The sequence below is a fragment of the Ostrea edulis genome, chromosome 7 (genome assembly GCF_947568905.1).
Source record: "Ostrea edulis chromosome 7, xbOstEdul1.1, whole genome shotgun sequence".
Taxonomy (NCBI): Eukaryota; Metazoa; Mollusca; class Bivalvia; order Ostreida; family Ostreidae; genus Ostrea; species Ostrea edulis.
Window position 1 is genome coordinate 37,026,740 of NC_079170.1, and position 9,023 is coordinate 37,035,762.

Genomic DNA, 9,023 nt, shown 5'->3' on the forward strand with positions numbered 1-9,023 from the left:
TTGCTATAAATTGGCTGTAGATTTCAATTGCATTTATTCAATTTAGGATTTTAAATTGCTTAAGTGAATAAATCTACACATCTTCCTAATTCCTTTTTCATGAAAAAAAAATGGAGAAAACGAACAGTGATCAACTACATGCATCCTATAAAGTAATGTAAATTAAGAGTAGGGCGAATCTCATAAATCCTATAAAGAATGTAACATTAAGAGGTTAGCAAACGAGGACCCATGGATACACCAGAGGTGGTACCAGATGCCATGTGGGAATGCATACACCCACTGTAAACCCTAAATCTTGATCAGATAAACGGAATCATTCGTAGTCAATATCAAAATGCAGAGAAAGGTCTATCAATTGGTAATCCATAGTTAAATCAGTGTGCAATCTGACGACTCGATGGCAGATTAAAGCATCATAATAACCATAGAGTTTGCGACATGCTGACTTTGAATGAGATTGTTGAAACCCTTGTAACATCAACTTATATGTCAATATCTTTCAATATTTAAGATTTGTTAAAAGATAGAAATGTTCTCAAGTACCGAATCAGTTGAGAGACATAAACATCATATGCAAGTGGCAAACGGATATTGCTACAGTCTCGTTTAAAGTAGCATTTCTCAAATTTTATGGCGGTTATAACGATCTCATTTACCAATACAACTTGCCGTTGGGTCAAATGCTGTCTGATGTTTTATAATTGTGGCCGTTCTTTGCGTACTGATTTGACCATGGAATACACCGTTTACCTTATTAAGATATAAGTTGCCAGTCGACAGGGGGTGCTTACTCCTCCTAGACACCTGGTCACATCTCTGGTATGAGGTGCGTGCTATACGCTTACAATTGTATTCTCTATAGGCGCTGTGAGGATGATCACTGTTCGTTAGCATCACTTGTTTTATATTTGGGAAGCTGATGATGTAAAAGTTTGAGTCATCCAGTTTGTCATAACGTTGAGTCGTGAGTTCATACCCTATTGGAATTCCAACAGATTGTTGGAAGACCTAGTAACTAAAACCTACGTAGATATTATAAATGAGGAACTCTGGTATCTTTTAGTATGCAATTCAGAGTACTGTATTTTGTGGATGAATGATTACAAGAATTGAATATTTTCGTGTTCCATTTTTATTGAAAAGCAGCTGTCTATAATGTGAAAGAGTAATATTTAGTTCAGAGTGAGGAATGGTGGAGTTTTGATGTTTTGATTGGGAAAATTCTTTGTGATTTCGAATATACTAAAGGTTCTTTGGAATATTATAGAATCCACATTTGATTTTCACCACTTATTGGATACAATTTGGTACAATACGTTTAAAGTTTTTCCCTCAATGAAGTTAATATTTTCATGATGAGCATAGATATGGGCTCGGTGGAACAGAAGTTTGTCTTTGCAATAGTTTTCGTGAAGTTCTGGATTGCAGTAAAGGTGCAGTAACTCATATACATCCGTACCATTGATTTGATAATTTAAATTAAAATACTGTTACAATGATGAATCCAGGAAAGAAAATGTGAAGAAAACGAGCAGTGATCAATCTCATAACTCTCAAAAGGAATACAAAACTAATAGTCGGTCAAACAAGGACCTCTGGACATACATGTACCAGAGGACGAATCTGGTGCCTAAGAGCAGTAAGCATTCCCTGTCGACCTGTCAAACCCGCCTTGAGTCCTGTATGTTGATTATATAAACGGAGTCTTCCGCAATCAAAATTTGTGTGTAAAGAAAGCCCTAACAATGTTTATGAAACACATCATACAACATATGACCCAATGATGGTTTAAGGAATTCACGGCGTGATTCAAAAGGATTATATACCGTAACCCACAATGGTGTAAATAGTTTGTGATTGACAACATCCATAATGATATAATTCTGTCTGTACTATGCTGCTGAAAAATCAAAGTGTAGTTTTGAATCGCCTTTTTGAAATAACGTATACAAACCATTTAATGGAACGGAGTAAAACTTTGTGCGAAGATGATGTGGACCTAATTGTCCGTTGCTGCAACGTAAAGCTGAATCAAACGCGACATTGAGTATATTTGATGTTTGGTATAAACGATGCCCATGACTACGCTTATGTGTTTGTATCACATCACATTCCTGTTATTCCCTAGTGGACTAATCAGATTTCCCACATCAGCAGTGTCGTTTCACCCATGTGGGAACGTAATGCATAATGTAATCAAGTGATATTTTGGTTGTCATGCAATGAATGTTAGAGAATACCACATGCTTGCAATGTACCACAATAAGTGACCCAGATATTAGTGACGGCGTCACAACTCTACCTTAAATAGTCACCGATGACCGGAACCATAGGAGTAAAAGCGGGATTATGTAACGATTTACCATGTATACCTATTGCCATTATCAACCCTGTATTGCTCAATTGTCCTCTGCAAGTTATTCAAGAACAAACAATTTCCTAGTTGAAATAAGTAAAAGTACCGTCATCATCAAACAGTTGAGTAAAACTGGCATTGAATTGATGTTGTGTTATGAATGCCCGATACCCCCTGCCGTTGTCAGAATTTGAACACTTTTAAAAAATATTTAAAAACGCATCTTTTTAGACTTGCATATTATTAGTATTATAGGTGGTTAAATCTTTATGGTTTCTTTACCATCATTTTAACATGACTTTTGCAAGTGTATAATTGTATATTTATTTCAACTATTGTATTTTATAGCATTTGATTGTACGACGTGGAACTTTTATCATGCATATCATGTTTTAGATTTTAGTAATTTTACTTTACATTTTGATATTATCTGTCTTAGTGCTATCATAATTTCCTTTTACTACGTTTATAACATGCTGTATCATTTTTCATCGTGTGCAGTGCTTTAGAGTAGTTATTTATAGTCATATATGGCGCTATATAAATAAATATTATTATTATATTATTTGTATTATGAATGCCCGTCCGAGTGCAACAGTTGATCTAATTGCCACTCGATTTAATCCGGCATTAGTTTTATTCATTTCTCTAATATTGTTGGAATATCTCCATTACCTCCTTGGGAGGGTGCAAGACCAAACAAGCTCGTAATCAGGAAACAAATCCGTACACTCAGATCAAATATTTCCAATGACATATAACAGGCGTCTTATGTTCATATCACCTGTGTTGTTAGCCCCGCAATAGATGATGACCAGTCTAGGTGTATTGCCTTGATTCAATTTGTCCCCAGGTATTTCAATTTCGGAACAAGATCTAAGATCACCTTTCATGTAACTTCAGCTTGATTATTAAGAGCTTACGTCCCATTCATTTGATAATTTAAGTTAAAGGACACATGACACAAAAAATTATTTGTCTGTAATCATTGTCTTTATAATCCTTAAGTCAGATTCTCACACCGAATCTGTCAAACAAGCATCTGATAACAAGGCACAGCTGGAAATAGTAATCTGTAAACACCAGCCAAAGCAGTTCTCCGAGCAATACCGACAGTTAATGAGATAAGAGTCACGTGTGTGTTATATACATCAGAGGTGAGCTTCTTGCAAATTCTCACCGTAACGTATTCAATACAATGGCTGAAGACTTATCAGAACTCTGATTTATTTAAGAAATAACAAAATTCAATTGCAGTAAAATATTATTGGAAATCATGTAATAAACTTAAACTTTGATATTCACATTTGCAGCAGATTTAGGTTGTTGATCCTCCTTCCCCCAAGCTCTAAATTGCTAAACATATATAAATATGTACCAGTATGTATATCATGTATATATTGAAAAAAAAAAATCAACAAAAATTCCGTATATGTCTAATGAATTGACATCATGACATTCTGAACCCCTTATCTATAAAAATGTATGTCACATATAAATAATGTAAGAAACCTACCATAAAACGAATGTAGGAAAAAAAGTCACGGATGAAAAATCACAGGAAAATAAGTCACAGGAAAAAAAGTCACAATATATATTTTGTATAAAAATAACATAGATGTATGAAAAAAGTCACAATATATATTATATTATATGTATAGGGGAAAATTCATAGTATATATTTTGATAGAAAAGGGTCACATATACAAAGGGGGAGAAAGTCACAGTATATATATTTTGAAAGAAAACTACATATATATATATATATATATATATATATATATATATATATATATATATAAGTCAATTATTATATAAGGAGAAAAGTTTTACTTAAATTTGATTCAAAGTTAGAAGATTCCATGTTTTTTTTAATCATTTGCAACAAACAAATAACCCCAATAAAAATTAACTTTTAAGTATTTACAACAGTTGTTGACAGGGACTGTTGAGATTAATTAGTGGCTTCACAAGGCACCTTTCCCCTTTTCTAGACAGTATATTCCCTGTATAAGTAGACAAAATGGCATCAGTTTACAATCTTTGAAGCCATACATAGGATGAAGGAAAAAATATGTTTGTTTGTTTTTTTAGCAAATGTTAACTATTCATCGGTGCTTTATATTTCCTACGTATGGTCAAAGTCACTCCTTATAAATATTGTGACTTTTTTTCTTTGGTATAGGCAAAAACAATCAAAAATTTTGAACAAAAGAAATTGTGACTTTTTTTGCTAGGTGTGGTCATAGACACTCTTTCTACATATTGTGACTTTTTTTCCTGTGACTTACTTTCCTGTGACTTTTTTTCCTACCCAGATTGTGACTTTGTTTTCCTGTGACTTTTTTCCCGTTTACCCATAAGACAGGGATTATAAAAAATGATCTTTGTTTTCTTTTGGTAACAATTTTCTCTAGCAAATTGCACCCCCTCCCCAAATTTAAATTTGAATCCTGATACAAAATACGAATAGTAAAAAGCAGTTAACGTGCAGCACATATGTAATCATATTGTAAAAAAAAAATTAGTTTTTTTTTACCTGAAGTATTTGTCGCTTTCTATATGCACCATACCCAGATGGTTTTTTCTCTCTCAGTATTTGATGAAGTTGAACATTCACCTTGGGTAGGCCACTCAGCATCGGGTACAGCATCATCTTTTAACTGAGTACGAGCATTATGATAACCTAATTCAGCTAACCGGGGTGGATAACGAGAATACTGATCTGGCGTAAAGTGTTTCTCACATATTTTACTGTATTTGGTTAATGTAAGGTCTCTTCTATGACAGTAATGTACCCATGCTTTTTGAAGACCTGCATCTTTGGGGAAGCGAAAAAATGACACATTTTTGTCCACTTTTGAAGAGGTTGAACAATTATAAACAGCACAATACGTCATCCTTACAAACTATATGAATAACTCTTTAGATACAAAGAAATATGAGTGTGCATGTTCTTTGTTTATGACAGCATTTAACCCATTACTGGTAATTAGGGAAACTGTTTGTATTTGATCAGTGATAAGAAAGATTTATAGTATCTCTTCTGTAGAAGCATATAGCATCTCTGTGCTGTAGTCATATCTGACGTCACCCCGACTGTTTCCGATCTCTGGGGTTTAGAATATGCATATTGAGGTCAGGCTGCTTATCAGTACAGTGTTACAGCTTTAGCTGTGAAACGGATGCGTGTTTAACAGATTCAGTGTGAGAATCTGACTTAAGGATTATAAAGACAATGATTGCAGATAAATATTTTTTTTGTGTCATGTGTCCTTTAAAGACCCCAAAACAAAAAATTCTTGGGAAACATCTTTTTCCTGACGGAGTGATTTTGTTTCTGTTTCAATGCTTACAGATGAATACATTTCATCATAATATAAAAACCTTTAAAAAAATTGCTTTAGTGGGACCATATCGATGTTAGGAAATTGTTCCCAACCTGTTGATTAATGGCTCTACAAATGTTACCGTGGTCATCTTTATCATATAATGTTTATATAGTGGTTACTTCTGGTCACACGTTGATGTAATGGTCATATAAGAGTTACCTCTGGTCACCCATTGGTGTAATGGTCAAATAAATGTTCCCTCCAGCCGCCTATTGATGTAATGATCCTATGGATTACCTGAACATCATAGATATAATAGTAATATAATGGTAACCGTTGATCACCCATAGAAGCAGTGGTTATATGAGGTTTACCTTTGGTCACCCATAATGCAGCAATGGTTATCAAAGGTTTACCTCTAGTCATCCATTGATGTAAATGTCATATAAGGTTACCCCTGGCCACCCTTTAATGTAAATGTCATTTACATGTAAATGTCCCCTGATCACCCATGGATGCAATGGTCATATAAGAGTTACCCCTGGTAACCCATTTATGTAATTGTCATAAAAGGATTACCTCTGGTCACAATTGACAAAAATTGATAGAAAGGTGTCCTGAGGTAACCGACATCTCAGTGTATGGATGAACGTAGGCCACCTCTGTTTATTTTTCTACTTCTATTTCAAATACATCGCCAGGTAACAGGTAGAGTGACCATGGGACATCACCAATCTCCTGCTTTGTCAGAAATCCATACTCCCCGTTATCTCTTATACACATCTTACAGACTCGCTTTAAATATGTTTTAATTTTTCTTTATTTACAACAATTCTAATGAAGAATTACAAAGTCAAACCATAACATAATTTAGACAAAATACCCATGGACCATCTGAACATAACTATGGACAACCCTTACTTAAGGATTGATGACAATATGCCCAGTAGACAAAAAACCGGATATATAAATGATAAAAAAGCTCATTTTATTATTTGGCTCAAGTGAGCTAAACATTGCACCTTGACACTGTTATAGCATCATCATAAAATAAAATCTATAGTAAAATAATTTTCATGTCTGAAATAATAGGTGACCAGAGGTTACCCCGCAGGCGCAAAATTATATTATGATTATCTGTAAACAAATTGCAAATAAATAAAAGTATGATTTTCCAAGTTCAATTTCATTCCACTGCATTGTATTTATTATATAAACTAGGTTTATATCACATTCTTGTATTTGGGGAAATGTGGGGGATGCAGATCGCGATAACAGTGAATAATCATTTTCGAAATTAGGCTATAATTTGCTAAGAAATGATGACATGTAAATGATCAATAATGACTTCATTTTCCTTTGGTAGTGTGCAATATACATTGTCTGCATTGTACTTTCACTTTTATGTGGAACTATTTTTATACCATAGTAAACTGTGAATAAAATGGGGTGACCTGGGGTCCTACCTGAGGGTACATAGCTGGCTTGTGTGACTTTGACTTGGTTTTTAGCATGGTATATTTGCGTGCAATTAATTTAAATATCCATTTAAGAAAAAATGTTCGGTTTCGCGACCGCTTAAGCTTGCGAATAATTTATACGCAAGATAAATATATCATGAAAGTGAACCTGAATGACTTGCAGATCAATTGATGCACTCGAAGTGATTAACATGGCGTAGGTGGTATAAAAAATGGCAGCACACGTATAATATTAAATCCAGAAGCACTCGATAACCATCTGACAATGTAGCGGACTTATAATTGGATACTCAAAGTACTGTAAACTTTAAAACAATTAAGCAAATTTTAATTCTATTTTAAAGATGTGAGATGTTTGAATGATTCGTAATTTAAGTCGATAGAATAGTCATAGATAAGATGAGACAATTGACATAATTTAGAGGTAGTAAATTATTCATACTTCTAAGTTGATACAAATTTTGTGCTTTGAAGCTGATTCAATTGGCGTAAATTTAAATTGATACAACTGATGCATGTTTAAGACAATAATATAATATGATAAATTAGTCATATTTCATAAGTTGATAGATTTGTAGTACTTTGAAATTTATAAGCTGACGTACTTAAAATGTGATACAATTATTGTTTTTATTGGGATTCAATTAACATACGTTTAAGTTGATACTATAGTCTTGCTTCTAAATTAAGGGGAAAGTGGTGAATATAACGAGCAGTGATCAACCTTTCTAATCCCTCCAAGAATACAGCATCAAGTGTGGGATAAACAACACACAGAGGTAGGACCATTTGGCAAAATGAAGCAGGCATACCCGGCCGATAGGCAACACCCACTGTAATATGTCTGTCCTGATCAGGCAAACAGAATAGTCCGTAATCAAAATCAGTTTTCACAGACAATATGTCAGAAAACATTAATCTAATAATACAAAGTTGTGTTTGCAAATAAAATCATTATAACAATCATATAATTTGCTAAATGCTGACTTTAGATTGAAATTCCTGTAACTGTCAATAGCCTGCTGTGGATTAGAATTGATAATATGCAGCACATGGTCTCTAATATTGAACCAGATGAGAATGGAATGTTGCTACATCAATATGGAAAGTTCACATTGAAGAAGTTAGAGTCATCACGTGTGTCATTACTTACACATTATTTTGTTTTTTAACGTCTGTGTTCATTAAAACATCCATACATGATATTAATGTGTCTAAATATGGAATGTTCTGTTGTATATATCATTGTGAGTTCGCTGGGATACATTGAATCAACATATGAAAGGTGAATAGGAAATTAAAAAAATGATTTGTTTTTCAAACTTTAATATTTCACTTCCATATCAATAATAAACACACACATGAAAAACTAATATTAATCATTGATATCATTAATCATATTGGACTATGTGCAGGTGCAGAGAGAGAGAGAGAGAGAGAGAGAGAGAGAGAGAGCGAGAGAGAGAGAGAGAGGTGGTTAATGCGCATCTGACATAAATGATCATTTCTACTAGCAGATATTAAAATCAATGACATAAAGGCTCATTTCTACTTCATTTTATTTGTTTTGTTTTCAGGCTCTCACCAAACTCTTTATTTCACATCTTGTATGACTAAGTTTTTGTTTAGACATCTCATTTTATATATATGGAAAGCGAATATAACGAACGTGGATCAATCTCAAAACTCCCTCAAGGAAAACAAAAGAAGAGTTGAGCAGACATGGACCTCTGGACATACCTGGGGTGGTACATGTACCAAGGACGGTCTAACGAGAAGCATTCGATTCAATGATATGTTATATGGGTAATAATATGATAATATAATATGAGGCCTCTGCTGGTGGACTGT